Source organism: Lycium barbarum, chromosome 9 (assembly GCF_019175385.1).
Source record: "Lycium barbarum isolate Lr01 chromosome 9, ASM1917538v2, whole genome shotgun sequence".
Taxonomy (NCBI): Eukaryota; Viridiplantae; Streptophyta; class Magnoliopsida; order Solanales; family Solanaceae; genus Lycium; species Lycium barbarum.
This window is the reverse complement of record NC_083345.1, coordinates 71,350,903-71,374,434: the sequence shown is the minus strand read 5'-3', so window position 1 is coordinate 71,374,434 and position 23,532 is coordinate 71,350,903.

The window sequence follows — 23,532 nt, the reverse complement described above, 5'->3', positions numbered from 1 at the left end:
GGTGAAGCTTATTCAGGAAAAGCTTCTAGCAGCTCAGAGTCGCCAGAAGATGTATGCGGACCGGAAGGTTCAGGATTTAGAGTTTGGGGTGGGCGAGCAAGTGCTTCTGAAGATCTCACCCATCAAGGGTGTCATGCTATTTAGGAAGAGGGACAAGTTGAGTCCGAGGTATCTTGGCCTATTTGAGATTCTCCATAGAGTTGGAGATGTTGCTTATGAGTTAGCCTTGCCACAAGGCCTGTCCGGTGTTCATCCGATTTTTCATGTGTCTATGTTGAAGAAATACCATTCTAATGGTTCTTACATTGTCCATTGTGATTCAGTGTTACTTGATAAGAATCTGACCTATGAGGAGGAGCCGATAGCGATCTTGGATAGGCATGTTTGAAAATTGAGGTCCAAGAGATTGCTTCTATGAAGGTTTAATGGAAGCATCGTCTTGTTGAGGAGGCTACTTTGGAGATCGAGTATGACATGTGCGAGAGATATTCCCAGTTGTTCGCTGATTCATGTACTTTTTCCCTGTTTCATTTCCTTGTCGCTCGAAGACGAGCAATTGTTTAATTGGTATCTGATGTAACAATCCGTTTGGCTGTTACGTTACTTTTTACCTTGTTGCCATTTTTTCGAGCTTTCTTAGCTTATATTAGACTTGCGAGGATGGGTGGTATGATTTTTGAGGTCATCGGATGAATATTAGATGGGTTTTTGTGATAATAAGTCTTTAAGAGAAGAATGTTTGACCTAAAGTTGACTTTTAGATAAACGGACCTTTTTTGGAAATCTGTCTATTCCGAGAGGTCCAGATTATAGTTTGTGACCTGCGGGTATGTTGGGTTCAGTTCCCAATGCATTAGAGTGCATTTTGGGACTTGGTTTTGGGGTATTGGGGGGTTGACTTGGTCAATAAGACCCTCGTTGAGAAATCCGAGGCCACGGGTGAGTTCGTAGCGCATGTTTATGTGGGTTTACATATTTGTGTTGTATCTGTGGGGCCTTGGGTGATAGTCGGATTTCGAATTGAGACTTGTGGAGTTATGGGAAAATCTTATGTCTGGTGTACCGCCAAGGCGGCACCAGGACCGCGGCAGCGGTATTGCCTTGGCAATGGCACTACCGCTATAGCGGCTTTGTGAGATTATAAGCAACCTTCGGGATGGTCATGTCACCACTGCAGCGGTTCTACTGTAGCGGACTGCAGACTGCTATAGCGATAGACGAGGACTTAAATGACTTAAATCCTTTTTCAAAACCTATCACTCCTCATTCATTACTCTCGGTTCTAGTGCTATTTTGGGAGAAAAACAAGAGATTCTAAGGAAATTCTTCATTGGGGTAAGTTCATCTAACCATATTCTTCATTTATGATTCATTATCCTCCGTAGAAACTCCCTAATTCATGCTAGAATCTTCCTGTAACATAAGGATTAAAGAGGGTCCTTGGTTTCTTTCTTGAATGAACTTTTGGTTATCAAACCTTGATTTGTTGATGGAATAAGCTTATATTAGTAGGGAATTGATGGGTAATATCTTTATAAAAATGATTCCTTCATTATTAGTAACCAATTCATGAATTTTAGAATTAGGGTTCATACCTAAATTTGGGGCTTTCTCTTTAAAATATGATTTTAGCTTAATATTGAGTTGTTTTGGGAATTGATTAGTGGGTTTTGATCACTTAGACTTGAATTGCATGTTTCACTTTCGAGAATTTCCCGTTTTGCCCTTATGGGCCTATTAACCCAAATCCCATAGGCTTACGTTTACCAAATTAGAAGCCTAGCATTATGGCTACCGTTCTTCATGATTTCTAATCTAGATTACGTTATAAATAGACCCTGTGTACTTGGAGGCATTGAGGAAAGGCAAGGAGCTCGCGTGATTGTTTAGGATTCCTGTTCGGCACTTTAGGTAGGTTATGGCTTACCTTTTTTGTTAGACTTCGGTTAGCGACTCATATGTAGTATTGGGGAATTGTAGGAGACATCATGTGAACTTTCGGGTATGAAGTTTGGGATGTAATTGTTAGGTTGGTACTGTTGTGTGACTTGTGTGTTCGGTCATGTGGCCTGTAGAATCCCTAGTTATTCTTGACTTTTCTTATGCGAATTGGTGGTTTCTATGAAATATGGAAGACTGGTTGGAAGGAATGATATTGGTAGATGGTAATGACAGAGGTAATTATGATTCATGCGACATTGTTATATTTGCGTAGCCATCTCTATGTTGTGTGATACAAAGTGGTTAGCAACGATTTGGATGGAGAGTTCATTCTAGGCTGTGTGACGGAATAACGGTACATGGACTCAGCGGTCCCCCATAGGTCATGACTGTCGAGAGGTGGACATCGTCCCCCCGAGAGAATGTGTGTATCATTGCATTGCATTTCATATGAATTCACAGTGCATGTCCTTATTGTCATTTGGATTGATATTGATCCTTATTTGGTTATGTTCGGAGTTGTGAAATAATTGAGACATTTTTAGTACTTGATTACATTATTTGGACTTGTTGACTTGTATCTGTCTGTGAGCATGATTATCTTTCCATTTCGCTGTTTGCATGCGTGATCTAACTGTTGTCGGCCTATGATATTTACTCAGTACTGTGTTTTGTACTGATGCTACCTTACTGTACTCTTTTTATGAGTGCAGAGTTCGCTGTTGGGGAGACTTCTACACCTCGTGACTGATCCCGAGGCGACGCTCCTAGAGTTCTGAGGGTGAGCTACTGATGATCCATAAAAACCCGAGACTCTATCTTCTTTATTATCCCATTTCTATTTCGAGACAATATATATTTCAGATGATGTATTGACTATTCAGACTTGTAGTAGAAATTAATAGCTCTTGTATTGATCAGACAAGATTTTTGGGATTTGTCTTTCTTCTGCTCTTAGTATTTATATATTATGTCAGACTTATTGTATTATTCTTGGCTTTTCATTCATTTATTTATTTATTGTTGGTTGGTTGCATAAAGGACAGGTTTGCCTGCTAAGGTGGGAAATAGAAGGTGCCCGCATGTTCCCTGAGTTGGGTCGTGACATCACTATATAAACGAGTTTTGGTCGTCGTTAATGTAATATTTTAAATTATATTTTAAAATTCATTTAAAATATAAATAGATAATCTTTTAGGAATTTGTTATAGAATATACCTCTATTTTTTATTAATTATTTTGTATTATCTGTATTGAAATATATTTATAAAGTTATTATTACCTGTTATTTTACTTGTATAAATAAATATCAGAGTTTTGATAATTATTAATAAAAAAAATTATTCTTCTCATTATTTCTTTATAGATTGGCATTAAGTTATATACTCAACCAGTATTTCTCATATTTCTTTTTCCGTCTAGAAAATAATGTATATGTTTTTTATGGGTTAAAGGTTAAAAACACACCTCAAGTATCATCTTTTTTTGAGTTTCCTACCTGAACTATCAGATGTGAGAGTTTTCTACCTAAAATATCACAAACTAGTTTGCAAAACACACCTCACTATTACTTCTTCACTTTTCCTACATGAACTATCATGAATTAGTTTGCAAAACGCACCTCAACTATCAGTTTTTGAGATGTGTTTTGAAACTAGTTGATAATAATTTAGGTAGGAAATTCTCACAACTGCTAGTTGAGGTGTGTTTCGCAAACTAATTAGTGATAGTTTAGGTAGGAAACTCTCCCACCTGATAATTCATGTAGGAAACTCAAAAAAAATTGATAGTTAAGGTGTGTTTTTGTCTATTATCTCTTTTTTTGTAGGAAATTTGTTACATAGATTAAAGAGATAAAAAAATCATGATTTTAAAGAAGTAAAAGAAAAAAAAAATTATAGTGTAAGGGTATAATAGGAGTTTTAAAAAGTCAATTAGGATAAAGGGGGAGAATAACTATTGTTCAATGTTGAGGGGAGAGTTTGATTTTTAAAGTAAAGTTGGGGGTTAAAATGATTTTTACCCCCTCCTTTTTTGATGTATTTACAAGTATATCTCTATTTAAAGTGGGCTACTAATATAATTAACTTAATTATGAAAGCACATTTAAGAATCTAAGTATTAATGCTAACTATGTCAAAGTAATGAAGAGATTGTTTTAATTACTAATTAAGCATGCTATTCCCAAGTATTGTCGATTCATATATATATATATATATATATATATATGGCATCCTAGCTAATACTTCACAATACTTGTATATTTTGTACAATCAAGAATGGGAAGTTCGAAGCGGGGTTCGATGGGGATATTTCAGTTTTTCTTAGAGCGTTGTCTTTGAGAATCGACTCCATAGAATGGTACCTTGGAAAAATAGAAGGCAAGTTGTTAGGTAAACAAATCGATATAATAAATATTTACAATACAAAATACAAAATAAGTGTAATCCCACAAGTGGGGTCTGGGGAGGGTAGAGTGTACACAGATCTTAGTCCTATCTTAGTGTCACGACCCAGCCCCGTGGGCTGCGACTGGCACCCTACCTGGGTACCCAGACCAAATCGCACATTCATTTACCGAATCCAAACTTATTTCAAAATTTCATAAAAGTCATATCAAACATAATTTATATCAAAATATGTCTTAAGCGGTCGCACATATCAAAATATCATATCGAATCCGAAAGGAGCGGCGGAATAGACATCGCCGGTCATAAGTACAAATGTAAGCATAAGCGCCATTTAGGGCCATCATAACGAACTGACCGCTGTAAGACCAGAAAACAAAATCAAACAAACATACATAGGACCCTCGCCCCACATATATGACTACAGGCCTCTACGAATTCAAAACAAAGACATATGGCGAGACAGGGCCCCGCCGTACCCAAATAGTCAAATGTACAGAACATATACATAGCAAGAGAAGTCTGTACCAAAAGTGGACTGCGAGTCAAGAAGGAGTACTCCGAAATAGCAGAGAGTGAAGCCTACAACGGAGGATCACCAATGTCTGTACCTGCGGGCATGAAACGGAGTACAGAAATATGAGCCAAAACTGAAAGCAAACCGGATATCAAAGGGAAGTACCAATCAGTATGTCAAAATCCGTATCAAATCATATACATATACATAATGCAAACGAAATCATGCAAACACTCAAGAACGTGGTCGCCACTCCGACGTTGGCGCCACACACAGCATAACACCAGAAGGTTTCGAATCTCCGTACATCCCCGAACACAAACATAAGTGAGCGTATCGCATCACTAGCCATATCACAGCATAACTCCAAACGGAACCCGGCCCTATGGCGAGGCCTCGGGAACCGTAACACAACATACGACCGAATTATCATAGGGCGCACGAATCATAACCGGCCCGGGAACCGGTGAACGAAGTCAAAATAAGGCACGAGCGGAGTCGTGAGCAAACAAATGCAATTTATATTTCAAAATAGCCTTTCAAAACTTAATAATCTCATAAGTCATTTCATAAACCAAAATAGTCGAATGATTAGTTCATACGAAATTTTATCTCACAAATTGTGTCCAAAGTGGTACGTATGGCTCAAACGAAACTTAACATATCATAATAGTCAAAACACATTTCATAGAGGGAAGTTTCAAGGTCGAAGATCTCATATCGAAGTTCATCCAAAAAGAGAGCCCGATAGGACAAATAGGGCGTCTCGGGGTTAGCGGGCCCACCTCGAGTCAAATTGAGGTGACGAACATAATTTACGAACATTTAGAGGCTAAAGATCATACATAATGGTTTCAAAGTGACCCGATCACATTTCGATAGGTTTCGGACATTTGGTTGCATTCTAGCCAAAATAGAGCCTTTAGGCTTCAATTGAATTGAATGAATAGTAGTCGTTTTGTAGATCGGGTTTCGAGGAGCAGAAATGCTCCGGAGGTTCCAATATTTACCTAACATATTAAAACATGCCAAACGAAGAAGTGGGAAGCTTTACATACCTTATGGACGTCTTATGCTCTCCTTAAAATCAAATCCCGTTCCGTCCAGAATCTGCAAATGGTCAAAGTTACCAATTAGAGATTCTTAGGCTTAAGATTTCCATTAACTTAATTTTTGTCTACCGAAATTTCGGCAGCATTTCCCCTATATATCTAACACCCCCGAGACTTAGCTCGGCTCAAAATATATCAACAACAACAACCCAAACATCATCAAACCACATAAACCATAAGCAAACCATTCTAACTTCAAAATTCTACCTTATTACATAAGTTGGCAACTCTTCATTCAAACTTCAAAATTCCAAATCTATATCCACATTATTGTATTCATTCACTCATTCAAGATTACTCAATCACATCCCAAATATGTTCCAACCCATACACGAAATTTCCCGAAATTCATTACTTTCCATATTTCATTCAAAACATCAAAATTTACGACAAACATTCTAACTTGCATTGTTTCATTCCGAATTCATTAACATCAACCATAAACCACATTTAAAGTCTTTAGTATCAAAGATATACAATGATATACGCAAATATACAAAAGGTATACACTTTCCCATAATGATCCGAAATCCCTTTCCAACGCCAATTCCATTCCTTAAACGTTCATTTACGACATAAACGCCGCAACGACACATTGAACAAACTAAACAAGATCAAATTCACTACTCCTCCCACACCAATATGGCTCACGGCCAAACACACCCTTCACACACACACACGGCCATGCTCAACACAACACAATTCCATAATCTTCATGCAACTTTAATCACTACCACATAGATACCCATTTCATAACATAAAAACATAGAAATCATACCTTATTCTTGAAATTCCGATTTGCCGCAAACGTCGCTCTTTCGCCAAACTAATTGTATCACGTCGGAGAGCGTCTTGAACTTACTACTAATACAAAAAGAACAAGGTTTTTAGGATCAAATCAAGGCTAGGAAAATTATTTTTTTGAGGGATAAGGGGTTCGACCGAAGGGGGGGTTTTTGCTCACAAAGGTTTGTTTGATTTTTTTCTTGAAGATTCTAAAGGTGTACAATGATATATATCTTGATTAATGGTCACATGTAATTCCCATGACCATTTAAAATGGGGCTTGGGCCTTGGCCTTTGGCCGGCCACCCCTAACACTTGGGCCTCAATTTTTGTTAAATTTTTCTAGGCCCAATACATTGAAGTCTCGTTTTGTAATTCCCGAAACTAATTTCCGAAATTCCAAATTTACCCTCGGCCTTCCCCAATGACTTAGCACCAATAGTTTCATAACCAACATAGTCATATTCTCTAGAATAAAAATATTTCCTTATAACACACAAGTCTTATTCATTTGTCTCGATTTCCAAATATGCGAAAACACGGGACATAACACTTAGAAGGTAGGTTGTTTCTGATAGACCGGGACTCAAATTCAAAGCTTTAAAAGTAATTAGAGAAAAAAGAAACCAATGTGTAGCAAAAGAGTAATAATAAATAACAGAAATCCAATAACAAGAAACTACAATAAAATACGACTATAATCGAAGTACAAGAAACATTAAATAATATTATAAACTGAATAACAAGAAACTACAAGACTAATACTACGACTTACAACAAAGAAGGATAAGCGAGAGAACACTCTACTGCCTAACTAACCTTCTACCCTAATATGTGTCTTCTATAAGGTTATATCCTCGGTAAGCTGAAGCTGCGACATGTCCTGTCTAATCAACTCTACCTAATACTTTTTTGGTCTACCCCTACGTCTTTTGAAACTATCCATAGCCAACTTTTCACACCTCCGCACTGATGCGTCCGTTCATCTCTCTTCACATGCCTTATCCATCTCAGTGTCGCTTCCATATCCTGTCTTCCATCGAGGTCACTCCCATCTTGTCTGAAATAATTTTATTCCTAATATTATCTCTCCTAGTATGCCCACACATCTATCTTAGCATCCTCATTTTTGCCACTTTCATCTTTTGAACGTGAGTTCTTGACTAGCCAACACTCCACCTCATACTACATAGTCGGTCTAACCACCAATCTCTAGAACTTGCCTTTAAGTTTTGGTGGCACCTTCTTGTCACATAAGTATCACGACCCAAACTAGAGGGCCACGACTGACACCCGATGCCCTGCCTGATCGAGCGTCACCATACCATTCATTTCTTATCTATTAATCCCATCTAAGCCCTTAGGTCATTTAAACTTCACTTCTCATTACATAAACACAAAACTCAATGAAACCCCTCGTAGGGAATATACATGAACATACGATCTACATGACCGCTATAAAAAATTGAAGGCATCCCAACATACCATATACAAGACACTATCTGCAAAGTCTCTAATATAAGCAAGATGCCATAACATAAGTCGGGACAGGGCCCTGACGTACCCACAATGCATAAGACACATATATGTACACATGTACTCCACTCGTCTGCAACGAGTTTCCTCTACTCGTCTTTCTACACCTACGTGTCATGAAACACACCATCCCCAGGAAAAGGGACGTAAGTACGAATAATGTACCGAGTATGTCAGGAAAAAATGAAATAATATAGTAAGACCCCAATGATAAGAAGGGCGTCGGAATCAACCTGCACCTGTGACTTCCACTGAGGGCTATGAATACGCATATTATACTTTTGCAAACATTTGATATTTATATACCTTTATCCATTTGCTCCATCGGGCATCATATCACGTCGGGCCCATTCGGGCATCATCATTATCATCATCATATACCAGTTAATCAGGTGGTTTGCATTTATAGCGCCTTTCCCTTTTCCATTTCCCATAAAAATCATGATACATAAGAGAGTGTATGTGTGTGTGTATATATATGTACAATGTATATAATGCATGAGAATAACTCGTAAGATCATGTGACCTTTTCCGGAGTGACATAGGAGTCTTTCATCCTCCGATTTCATTGTGAGCTTCATTATAATCATCATTTGCCCCCTTCGGGACTTAGAACCAATCATGAGAATGCATATGAAATATGACAATCTTATGTATGCCTCTTTGGGACTTAGGATTTCAAGGAGCAACATACTTGATACTCAACAATGTGAGTTAACAAAGATTAGACGACTCTAGTGTTCTAAGAATAGAGCCATTACCGAGTAACGTTCATTTACATTTCGTCCGTCATGGGTCATGCCAAAATGAAAGAAGAGTTAGCCTTAACATACCTTATGTGTTTACAGTTAGTATCCGATGTTGGTCATCCAACGCTCGTCAATCTAAAACAAGACAATTAGAACCAAAGATAACTATTGGAACTCTCATAATCCAAGTCTAAGTTAGTAGGTATTCTACGTAAATTCGGGTAGCATTTCCCCCATAATATCGACTCCTATCCAAAACCAATTTCCGTTCAAAACAACTATATAACATCAACAACAATATATATCCAAGGAATCATAACAACAATCAGTTCAAAAGTTCCATTGGTCCCTTCCTAAAATAGTCCGCAAACACCTTCCCAACTTTTCAAGTTTTAGCTTCAAGTTATTCATATTTCCTTTATCAACTCCTTTAAAAATTCCTTCTATAAACACACCAAAGTTTACAACTACATCATGAACATCATGTTCTTGTTGTTATCCATAACTTCCAGCCACAATTGTCATGACCCGTCTAGGGGCCTCGACCAGCGCCCAGTGCTAGCCCACCCGGGCACCCCTTGGCTTGCACTTACACTTACATCTAGGTGAGCCACATAATTAAACATACATTTCTATTCATCAGTCATACTAGTCCCATTGGACAACAATGCCTTTATATCATCATTGGCATCTATACCACGTCAATGTACATGAGCCGACAAGGCTAACAAAATGATATACAAAATATAGGCCGACACGTACAGATGTCTACGAGCCTCTAAGGAGAGTATGTCATATCACATAAGCGGGACAGGACCCCGCTATGCCCATAATTATGTACACAAAAGAATAAGTACCCAAAAACTATAGCTCCGAATGAAATGGAGCTCCGCTATGTAGTCCCTGAGAGTGTAGCTATGGATCAAGCCTGTCTCCCTGTGCACCTGCGGGCATGACACAGCGTCCACAAACAAAAGGACGTCAGTAAGAAGAATGTACTGAGTATGTAAAGCATAATCAATATCAATATAGAAGCATAATGAACAACGTAAGGAATAGCACAAGATGGTAGATGGTAATATCATCGTCATAGGCACTTACTTGCCTTTCATAGGAACTTTCCATTATAATGTGTATTTGTGCACATACATCCATATCCGTATCCATAATCGTATTCGTTCCATATTTGTACTCATATTCGTATATATACCCCTATTCGCATTCATATCGTATCGTATTCGTATTCGTACTCGTATCTATATCATATACACAATCATATCATATACATAGCATTTACATAGCATACTCGACCATGCAGGATCGGTGTTTCATACATACTTGGCCAGCCAAGGCTCAAGGTTACACATACCTGGCCCTACCAAGGCGCCAGGGTTACATCTACCTAGCCCTACCAAGGCGTCAGGGTTATATCAACCTGGCCCTACCAAGGCGTCAGGGTTATCCGTAATATCTGCAGAGGTGTGCGCGCATTACATAATCATATACATATTTATTTACATATCCTACCCGGCCTCATAAGCTCGGGGTTCCATAATAGTCATACATAGATACATATACATAATAGCTCATAAGCGTCTTTACTATTATAGTTACTATCATCGTCAGCATCGTTATCGTCATCGCTATTACCACCATAGTCTTCTTCCATATCATTGTCACTATTATCGTCATTCATCACATCTATCTTTATAGGCTTACTCGTTATACGAGGAACTTAGCACAATCATGGTATATCAAGAATCGTGAGCTTACAAGCTCGGAAGATCAAATCATTTGAAAGATATCGTAGTCTTATAGAAGATTTGGACGTTTGGCCAAAGAACCATGCCTTATGAAATAAGGGTTAGCCTTACATACCTTACCGTTGAACTATTCTACACTTGCACGTTCTCCTCCGAAGCTCACGTCTCTACCTTCATTAAAGTCGTAATATCATTAGAATCCATAGCTAGCATACATGACAAAAATTAGAGAAAATCGGGCAACGTCTCCTCTGTTTATACGACATTCCTCTATAGCGTATATCAACTCTCAAATGTCAATAATACATTCACAATACTATAACGATAGTCATTATTCATCCACATTATCCATGGCCATAACGCACGATGATGTCCATTCTCATACATTGCTCATCTTTTGTTCTCAACATCATTTATAACATATTTACATCACAACACATCAAGAATCGTAACTCAAGTTAAGCTATTTCTCAAAATGGCACTATTCCACATTCATGACCCATTTTTCTATACCCTTCTACAATCCAAGTATTTCAACTCTCAAATACCTTATATAACATAGAAATATCATAAATCATACCTTAGATGTCGTAGGAACAAGCCTTGGTTGATAATACTCCACTTGAGCAAAAACCCTAGTTCATCTCCAATGAGATTTCTTACCTTGTATGATCTTTAATGGGTTTCCTTACACTTGATTCACTTGGTTTATGTTGTTGATCACTAATAATCCTTGAATTCTTGTGGAATAAATGTAGAGAGATGTTTTAGAGAGAAGGGGTGAAATGTGGAAATGAAATAATAAACTTGGTCCCCTTTTAATAACCCAAAATCTGATCTGAATTGAACAGTCATCAAAAGTGCAACAGTGGTCGTAAAATCAGTTTACGGTCCGTATTCCAATTTACGGGCCGTATTTCGTGGATGTATTTAATCATAACAGAACCAGAAAGTCAGGCTGACACATGGTGATTTACGAACACAGTTTACGGGCCGTATTTCAGTTTACGGTCCGTATTTCAAGTCGTCTTTGACCATTCAAGCATTTGACAAAAAGTTGAAGTTTTGGAAGTTATAATACGACATGGCAGTTTACGGCCCGTAAACTACTTTACGGTCCGTATTTCATTTTACGATCAACTGGCCAAAGTGCAAATCTGCAACTTTCCACATTTTCAGAACCTATAGTTAGTCATCATGGAGCATAACCTACCTCTTATTGCAATTGCCTTTGGAATCTTACTTAGGGTCATCAAATGTCGTTCCCTTCTTATTAAAACGTCGTATACGCTATGCCCCTTGTTAGCCTATCCACTGTACGCTCGCGGGGAAATTTTCAAGGTGTAACAACAATAACACAACAACACAACTTCAAAAACAATCCAACAATATAACAATCTCATTTCCTCCTTTTCCAAGTTGTTTTATTTTCTTTTTGTTTAAACAACATAACCAGCATCAAGATACTCTCACACTAATCACGAACACATTAATCACCTTAAACAGTAGCTCTTCCTCTAAAACCCTAGCTTAAATCAGCCCATATTAGCCTTTAAACAACTTTTAACACCATAAGGGTGCTGTTCTTGTAACTCCCTTCACCTTTGATGGAAAATTGAGGTTGAATGCTTCAAGTTTCACTCTTGAACCCTTAGGGAACTTATAGAGAGAGTTTAGAACTGGTTTGGTCAAAAAATATATTTCAAAACGTCTACAAGAAATAAATAACCAAGTAAGTCGGCCACCACCTCCATTTCACGATCCAATTTCATGGACCCTGAATTGTTTCATGGGTCGTGAAATCATTCTAGTGGTGACAACTTTCAATCACCAATCCACGATGGTTGCTGCCCTTTTCACTGGCCATGGAATCAACTGTGAAACTACTTTCTTCCGTGTCACGGCCTAAGTCTGGAGAGGCATGGCCGGCACCTGGTGCCAGACTCGGTCCTAGCGAACCACTCTAATAACTGTAACTCTAGAGAGGCAACTCTCAATTTAGGCCGATAGGGCCTACCTGCACACAGACAATACCAACTGGCCAATAAGGCCACAACCTGGATAAACATAAACATTAAGTAACTCGTCTGAACTGGGCATACTCACTTAAACATATATACATAACTGAGCAAGCCGACGAGGCTACTATGATCGCACAAAACCAACAGTACCAAAATAGGTATATACAAACCGGCACGGCTATCAAACTGGGACACCATCGAGTGAGTCTTAGCACAGCATTTCTCCCAAAGACTGATGGACAAGCTGAGCATACCATTAAGACCCTTGAGGATATGCTACGGGCATGTATACTGGATTTTGGAGGTTGTTGGGAGGATCATTTAGCACTCATTGAATTTGTTTATAACAATAGTTATCATTCTAGCTTCCAAATGGCACCGTATGAGGCTTTATATGGGCGAAAGTGTAGATCCACAATTGGGTATTTTGAGGTAGGAGAGACTAAACTGATAGGGCCGGACTTGGTCCAGCAATCCATAGAGGAAGTTAAGCTTATACAAGATCGATTGTTGACAGCTCAGAGTCGTCAAAAATCCTATGCAGATAATCATCGAAGGGACTTAGAGTTCCAAGTGAAAGATTGGGTATTCTTAAAGGTGTCACCAATAAAGGGCGTTATGAGATTTGGCAAAAAGGGGAAGCTTAGTCCCCGGTACATTGGGCCTTATGAGATTATATGCAAGGTAGGAGAAATGTATTACAAATTAGATCTACCTCCTGATTTGGAGTCTGTCCATCCGGTTTTCATGTCTCAATGCTCTGTAAGTGTGTCGGAGATCCTACTAGGATCGTGCCAGTAGATGATGTTCAAGTGATAGAAAAGTTGACTTATGAAGAGGTACCCATTGCCATATTAGATAGGCAAGTACGGAGGCTTAGAAACAAAAAAGTGGCCTCAGTTAAGGTTTTGTGGAGAAACAACAACCGAGAAGAAATGACTTGGGAAGCGGAGGAAAATATGAAGTCCAAGTACCCGCACTTATTTCAACCCCCGAAAGAGATCCAAGATGAGACATCAAGATCATGAGGTATGTATGTTTTCCTTTTTATGCATTTGGGTCGTGTATGGCCAAACTTTATTGCTATGATTTGTGGCCCTGTGAGGCATTGTTATTATGGGTTGTTGTGACAGGATGGTAGTGCCATATTACAGGGAAAACTCTGGCGAAATTATCATAGAATTCCCTAGCACTTAACATTCGAGGACGAATGTTCTAAAAGGGGGAAAGAAGGTTACACCTCGAAAAAATTTCCATCGATGCACAGTGAATAGAATAATGAAGGGAATGAGGTACACGATGTTTCAATAAGTAAGAAATAGCATTTGATGATCCTAATTGAGATTTCAAAGACATTCGAGGTAAGAGAAGAAAGTCTGCCAAGAAAGGCAAGGTATACGTTATGTATCAGAAAGGATTTACGGGTAACAAGTTAATGATGACTTAATGATGTCTTGGAGAAGAGTTATAACATCCCTTAGATTGTTAATGTGGTGTTGAACAAGTGTTAAGAAGGTTCCATAAGGATTGGAGATCGAACGAGTCGATGAGAATGAGTTCGGAAAAGCTGGGCATTATACGGTCCAACATACGTATAAAATATACTGGCCATATGTTAGGCTGCATATTCTGCCTAGAATGGCAGCCCTAACCGGACCAAATCTACGGCCACACATACGGTCCATATAAATTATACGGACTGTGTGTTGGTTCGTAGAACTGTGTCGGGACAGATTGTGAGTTGTTAAAAAGAGGACCCAAGTTCATTTCATTTTCACTTCCCTTCTCTCAAGAACTCTCTAGAATATTTGTCCACACCTTTTCCATAAGAACTCAAGAGAAATTGATGATCAACTTCATCAAACCAAGAGAATCAAGTGTAAGAAACTCATTAGGGCTCATCCAAGACAAGAAATCCCATTGGAGGTGAACTAGGGTTTTGGTTCAAGTGAAGTGTTTCCACCCAAGGTGTCACGACCCAGCCCCGTGGGCCGTGACTGGCACCCTACCTGGGTGCCCAGACCGAATCACACATTCATTATAAGGTCCAAACTTATTTCCGAATTTTTACGAAATCATATCAAACATAATTATATCAAAATATGTCTTAAGCGGTCACGCCAGATCAAAATACCATATCAAATACAAACTGAGCGGCGGAATAGACATCGCCGGTCAAAAGTGTAAACATAAGCATAAGGGCCGTTTGGGGCCATCATAACAAACAGGCCGCTTTTAGACCAGAAAACGAAATCAAACCAACATATACAGGACCCTTACCCCACATATATGACTACAGGCCTCTACGAATTCAAAACAAAGACATATGGCGAGACAGGGCCCCGCCGTACCCAAATAGTCAAATGTACAGAATATATACAAAGCAAAAGGAGTCTGTACCAGAAGTGCACTCCGGATCAAAGAGGAGTACTCCGGAATAGCAAAGAGCGAAGCCTACTGCGGAGGATCACCAATGTCTGCACCTGCGGGCATAAAACGCAGCCCCCGAAGAAAGGGGGTCAGTACGAAATATGTACTGAGTATGTAAAGCACGGAGTACAGAAATATGGATCAAAACCGAAAGCAAGTCAGATGTCAAAGTGGAGCACAAATTGGTATGTCAAAATCCGTATCAAAATCATATACGTATACATAATGCAAACGAAATCATGCAAACGCTTAGGAACGTGGTCGCCACTCCGACGCTGGCGCCACACACAGCATAACACCAGAAGGTTTCAAATCTCCGTACATCCCCGAACACAAACATAATCATAGGTGAGCGTATCGCATCACGAGCCATATCACAGCATAACTCCAAACGGAACCCAGCCCTATGGCGAAGCCTCGGGAACCGTAACACAGCATACATCCGAATTATCACAAGGCGCACGAATCAAAACCGGCCCGGGAACCGGTGAACGAAGTCATAATAAGGCACGAGCGGAGTCGTGAGCAAACAAATGCAAATCATACTTCAAAATAGTCTTTCAAAACAGAGTAATCCCATAAGTCATATCATAATACAAAGTAATCGAATACTTAGTCGATATAAGGTTTCATTTCACAAAACGTTTCCAAAATAGTACGTATAGCTCAAAACGTAACTTAGCGCATCGTAATATCCAAAACATATCCCGTAGGAGGAAGTTCCAAAATCGAAAGTAGCATGTCAAACTTTATTCACAAAGATAGCCCAATAAGACAAATAGGGCGTTTCGGGGTAGCGGGCCCACCTCGAGTCGAATTGAGGTGGCGAACATATTTATCGAACGTTTATAGGCCGAAGGGTCATACATAATCATTTCTAAGTTACCCGACCACATTTCGATAGGTTTCGGACGAGTGGTGGCATTCTAGCCAAAATAGAGCCCTTAGGCTTCAATTGAATTGAATGAATAGTAACTTTTCTGTGGATCGGGTTTCGAGGAGCAGAAATGCTCCGGAAGTTCTCATATTCGCCTATCATACTAAGATATGCCAAACGAAGGAGTGGGAAGCTTTACATACCTTACAGACGTCGTATGCTCTCCCAAAAGTCAAGTCCCGTTTCGTCTGAAATCTGCAAATGGTCAAAGTTACCAATTGAGATTCTTAGGCTTAAAAATGCCTTTAACTTCATTTTTGCCTACCGAAATTTTGGCAGCATTTCCCCTATAAATCTAACATCCCCGAGACTTAGCTCGGCTCAAAATACATCAATACAACAGCCCACACATCATCAAACAACACAAGTAATAATCAAACCACTCTAGTTTCAAAGTTCTACTTTGTTACCTAAGTTGGCAACTTTCATTCAAACTTCCAAAACTCCAACTCTATATCTACATAATTGTATTCATTTCCCCATTCAAACTTATACAATCACATCCCAAATACAATCCAAGCCATACACGAAATTGCCCCAAAATCCATTACTTTTCATAATTCTTCAAAACATCGAAAATTCACGACGAACATTCTAACTTGCGTCGTTTCATTCCGAATTCATTAATATCAACTATAACTCATATTTAAAGTATTTAGCACCCTAAATATACAATGATATACACAATTATACCAAAGGTATACACTTTCCGATAATGTCCGAAATCATTTTCCAATGCCAATTTAATTCACTAACCAATCATTTACGTCCTAAATGTTATAACGACGCCACAAACCAACTAAACAAGATAAAATTCCCATACCTTTGCACTACATATAACTCACGGCCAACATACCATATACACACACACCCACGGCTTTCTATATACATCAAAGTTACGGGATTCTCGTCTATTCTCAATCCTTAACATATTCATATCAATTCTATAACATTAAAGGGGCAAAATTCTTACCTTTTCTTGAAAACCCGACTTGTCGTAAACGTAGTTCTTGTGCCAAACTAATTATACCCCGTTGAAGAGGGTCTTGAGCACTTCACAACTATGTAGAGATTAGGATCTTTGGACTACAAACAAGGCTTGGAGAATTTTTTTCTTTCTCTTCCCTTTTTGCTTCGGCCGAACCCTCTTTTGTGGTGTTCTTTGATTTTTTTGAGCTTTGTTTCTTGATAAGTCTAAGTGTGGATCATATATATCCACTTATAAGTGTCATGTGCTTAACACATGACATGAAAATGGGTTTGGGCCATGCCAAAGTGGCCGGCCACCCCCATAGACTTGGGCTTCATTCATTTTTTTTTGTTGTCCATTTCTTGGCCCAATTCGTTAAAGTCCCGTTTTGTAATTCCCGAAACTAATTTTCAAAATTCCAAATTTACCCTCGGCCTTCCCCGATGTCTTAACATTAATGATTCCATAACCAACATAGTCACATTCACTAAAATCAAATTATTTCCTTATAACACACAAATCGTAATTATTTCTCGATTTCCAATTATACGAAAACACGGGACATAACATTCTCCCCCCCTTAAGAACATTCGTCCTCGAATGTTAAATAAATCTTATGAAGGCTCACGAACATAACGGGAAAACCATTTTTATAAATAGCACACATGGTCCATCCGTTCATTGGTACAATAAATACAAAAGTCTAGATTACAAGAGGCGTAGGGAATAAATGGGGGTATCTCTTCTGCATATCATCCTCCGCCTCCCAAGTCATCTCTGCCCGGTTACTGTTGCGCCACAAAACTTTGACAGAAGGCACCTTCTTAGTGCGCAATCTCCTCACCTGACGATCCAGAATAGATACATGCTGCTCGTCATAAGACAACTGCTCCGTCACCTGAAGGTCATCTACTGGGAATATCCTTGAAGGGTCACCAATACACTTCCGCAGCATGGACACGTGAAACACCGGGTGCACGGCCTCCAAATCGGATGGCAAGTCTAGCTCGTAGGCGACTGCGCCTATCCTTCGAACAATCTGGTATGGCCCGATGTACCGCGGGCTCAACTTACCCTTCTTACCAAATCTCATAACGCCCTTCATTGGCGACACCTTCAGGAATACCCAGTCACCAATCTGGAACTCTAACGGTCGACGTCGTCTATCAGCATAAGCTTTCTGTCGACTCTGAGCAGCCAATAGTCGCTCCCGAATAAGCTTCACCTTATCTACAGCTTCCTGGATCACATCTGGCCCAACCAACTTAGTCTCGCCGACGTCGAACCAACCAATAGGAGATCTGCATCTCCTGCCATAAAGGGCCTCATACGGAGCCATCTGAATGCTGGAGTGATAACTGTTATTGTAGGCAAACTCTATAAGCGGCAAATGATCATCCCAGCTGCCCCTGAAATCAATAACGCAGGCCCGCAACATATCCTCGAGCGTCTGAATAGTGCGCTCGGCCTGCCCGTCGGTCTGAGGATGAAAAGTTGTACTGAGGCTCACCTGAGTCCCTAATCCCTCCTGAAATGACCTCCAGATATTAGCTGTAAACTGGGCACCTCGGTCAGTAATAATAGATACAGGGACTCCGTGAAGTCTGACTATCTCTCTGATATATAATCTGGCATAGTCCTCAGCCGAATAAGTAGTCCGGACCGGAAGGAAATGGGCTGATTTCGTCAGCCTGTCCACAATAACCCAAATAGAGTCATACCTGCGTAGAGTACGCGGCAACCCAACAATGAAGTCCATATTAATCATCTCCCATTTCCAGGCTGGAATCTCCATCTGCTGTAACAATCCACCAGGCTTTTGATGCTCGATCTTAACTTGCTGGCAGTTCGGGCACTGACTAACAAACTCGGCAATATCTTTCTTCATGTCGTCCCACCAATACAAACACCTGAGATCCCGATACATCTTAGTGGAACCAGGATGAACAGAATACCGTGCATTATGTGCCTCGCCCATAATCTGCCGCCGTAAGCCCGCAACGTCCGGTACACAGAATCTGCCGTCGTACAATAATACTCCTTCAAGCGAGATTTCAAATTGAGTCTTTGCTTTATTAAGGGCCACATCTCTGTACTGAATCAAAAGAGGATCCTCAAACTGGCGCTGCTTTACCTCCTGAATAATAGATGACTCAGCAACTGGACGAACAGAAATCCCAGAATCTCCAGAATCTGCCAAACGAACTCCGAGGCTGGCCAGCTGATGAATATCACGAACCAAATCTCTCTTATCAGATGGGACATCTGCCAGACTGCCCACGGACTTGCGGCTAAGCGCATCAGCTACCACGTTGGCTTTCCCCGGATGGTACAGAATATCGACGTCGTAATCCTTTAGTAGCTCAAGCCATCTCCGCTGCCGCAAATTTAGCTCCTTCTGCTTAAAAATATACTGGAGACTCTTATGGTCCATATAGATATCAACATGGACCCCATATAAATAATGCCGCCAAATCTTCAAAGCATGAATCACCGCGGCCAACTCAAGATCATGAGTGGGATAGTTCTTCTCGTGCGGTCTGAGCTGCCGGGAAGCATAGGCTATGACTCGACCGTGCTGCATCAATACACATCCTATCCCAATACCAGAGGCGTCGCAATAGACAACATACCCGTCAGATCCCTTTGGAAGAGCCAAAACTGGTGCTGTAATCAATCTCTCCTTCAGCATCTGAAAGCTGCGCTCGCAGGCATCTGTCCACTGGAATTTTGCTGCTTTCTGGGTAAGCCTCGTCAGTGGTGCTGCAATAGAAGAAAAATCCTCCACGAACCTGCGATAATACCCGGCCAATCCCAGAAAACTGCGCACCTCTGTCGGTGTAGTAGGCCTGGGCCAATTCTGCACAGCCTCAATCTTCTGCGTGTCGACCCGAATACCGTCTGCGCCGACAATATGGCCCAAGAATGCCACAAAAGTCAACCAGAACTCACACTTAGAGAATTTAGCATATAACCTCTGCTGACGAAGAATGCCAAGTACCGTCCTCAAATGATCTGAATGCTCCTCGGCTGATCGCGAATAAATCAGGATGTCATCAATAAACACAATAACAAACATATCCAGAAAAGGCCGAAATACCCGGTTCATCAGATCCATAAATACTGCTGGAGCATTAGTCAGCCCGAAAGACATAACTCTGAACTCATAATGCCCGTACCGGGTCCTGAAAGCAGTCTTCGGGATATCTGACTCCCGTACTCGCACCTGATGATAACCTGAGCGCAGATCTATCTTTGAAAAGTATTTAGCGCCCTGCAGATGATCAAATAAATCATCAATCCGAGGGAGGGGATATTTATTCTTTATAGTCACCTTATTAAGCTGCCGGTAATCGATACACATCCGCAATGACCCATCTTTCTTTCTGACAAACAATACCGGCGCTCCCCAGGGTGATGTGTTGGGTCTGATAAAGCCCTTATCCAACAAATCTTTCAGCTGCTCTTTCAACTCCTTCAGCTCAGCTGGTACCATCCTGTACGGAGGAATAGATATAGGCTGCGTATCCGGCATCAGCTCTATAGTGAAATCAATCTCCCGCTCAGGCGGAAGGCCAGGAAGCTCGTCAGGAAATACATCTGGAAACTCACTGACGACCGGAACAGACTGAAGGGTAGGTACCTCCGCGGCAGTATCGTGCACACGAACCAAATGATAGATATACCCCTTCTGGATCATCTTCTTAGCCTTGAGGTATGAAATAAACTTACCCCTCGGCGATGCTGTAGATCCGAACCACTCTATGACTGGTTCCCCTGGAAACTGAAAACGGACTACCTTTTTCTGGCAGTCGACATTAGCATAACAGGAAGACAACCAGTCCATGCCCATAATGACGTCAAACTCAAGCATATCTAACTCTATCAGATCAGCCTTAGTGCTACGATCATAGATGGTCACAGAACAATCCCTATAGATCTGTCTTGCTACAATAAAATCCCCAACTGGCGTAGCTACCTCAAATGGCTCTATAGGCTCAGACACTATCCCAATCTTACTAGCAACGAGCGGGGAAATATATGATAAAGTAGAGCCAGGGTCAATCAATGCATATACAGATCTGGAGAAAACCAGTAATGTACCTGTGACGACGTTTGGCGAAGCCTCCTGATCCTGGCGGCTGGCCAAAGCATATATGCGGTTCGAGGGACCGCTAGAACCTGAAACGCCACCGCGGCCTCGACCGCGTCCTGCCGGTGCTGGCATACCTCGCCCTCCAGGGCGTGCAACAGATGGAACAGATGAAGAACCGGCGGCTGACCCTGTCTGCTGAGCAGCACTACCAGAACCGCTAGCCAAAGGACAGTCTCTCATAAAGTGGCCCTGACCACCACACGAAAAGCAAGCTCCAGTCGCTCGGTAACACTCCCCGGGATGAGACTTCCCGCAATGAGGACAACGGGGCCTGGGTGGTCTGGCCTGGCTGGGGCCCCTGGATACCTGCGAACCTGCCACTCTGGAGCTCTGACAGGCCCCAGACGGTCCCATACTATCGAATCTCCGACTGCCTGACTGAGTACTCCGGCCGGAGGGAGGAAAAGGTCTATCTGACTGTTGGTCTGAGGCTGTCCGCCTCGGGAATCTCCAGAATAACCTGCGGACCTAGCCCTCTTGGGCGGCCTCCTATCTCGATCTTTGCCAGAAGGATCAGACCTGCGACGGTCCTCCATACCCATCGCATAGGCCTAAAGTCGGGAAATGTCCATGTCTTCCTGCAATGACACTGCCATACAGCTATCAACCAAATACCGGTCCAATCCCATAACATATCTGTGCATCCGATCGGACATATCTGCTACCACGGCCGGTGCATATCGGGCCAGAGAATCAAACTCAAGGTTATACTCGCGAACACTCCGACCCCTCTGCTGTAGACGTAAGAACCGATCAGCCCGCGCCCGCCGTAACTCTGGGGGCAAAAAGTGGCGGGTGAATGCTGTCACAAACTGATCCCAAGTGGCTGGAGGGGCACCGTCTCCTCTAGACAGCTCCCAAGTATCGTACCAGTGGGTAGCCACATCTCGAAGCCTGTGCGAAGCCAGCTCAACCGACTCGGTCTCTGAAGCCCTGACCAAGTCCAGTGAGCGTCGCATCCCCCGAATAAAGTCATGGGGGTCCTCATCGGGCTTAGACCCGAAGAACTCTGGAGGGCCACATAACAAAAACTCCCGAACTCTCAGGCTGTCCCGCCTGTCATCGTCATCATCGTCCCTCCGCCCGCGTCTGCGAGCCAGTCCTGCCACCAATGTAGTCAGCAACTGTACAGCCTCTCTCAGGGTCCTATCCTCCGCCCCTGGCTGAGGAGCTGGAGTCTCAGGTGCGGGTACACGGACCTCTGGAGCTGCTGAAGGTCCTGCTCTAGGCTGTACTAGTGGGGGTGTAGCAGACCCCTCAGAATAAGGCACATCCTCAGGCAAATCATAAACACGAGCCCGGGTAGCTCGCTGTGCCTGGCTAGTCTCTCCCATCCTCGCTTTGCCCTTCTGGGCCGTCGTTGCCTTCTTCGGAGGCATCACTGCAAGCACAATAGCGAGTCAGATCAAAATCATCCTAATAGCACAGCTCTATCGCACGATCTAGGATTCCAAAGAAAGTAACATCCTAAATGCCCTGTAGCTTCCTGTTTATCGATGTGTTGTGGGTGCACAACACATCGATAAACAAGACTCTACGAGACACGACCTGTAAACATTCCGAGGACAAACCGCTCTGATACCACTTTTGTCACGACCCAGCCCCGTGGGCCGCGACTGGCACCCTACCTGGGTGCCCAGACCGAATCACACATTCATTATAAGGTCCAAACTTATTTCCGAATTTTTACGAAATCATATCAAACATAATTATATCAAAATATATCTTAAGCGGTCACGCCAGATCAAAATACCATATCAAATACAAACTGAGCGGCGGAATAGACATCGCCGGTCAAAAGTGTAAACATAAGCATAAGGGCCGTTTGGGGCCATCATAACAAACAGGCCGCTTTTAGACCAGAAAACGAAATCAAACCAACATATACAAGACCCTTACCCCACATATATGACTACAGGCCTCTACGAATTCAAAACAAAGACATATGGCGAGCCAGGGCCCCGCCGTACCCAAATAGTCAAATGTACAGAATATATACAAAGCAAAAGGAGTCTGTACCAGAAGTGGACTCCGGATCAAAGAGGAGTACTCCGGAATAGCAAAGAGCGAAGCCTACTGCGGAGGATCACCAATGTCTGCACCTGCGGGCATAAAACGCAGCCCCCGAAGAAAGGGGGTCAGTACGAAATATGTACTGAGTATGTAAAGCACGGAGTACAGAAATATGGATCAAAACCGAAAGCAA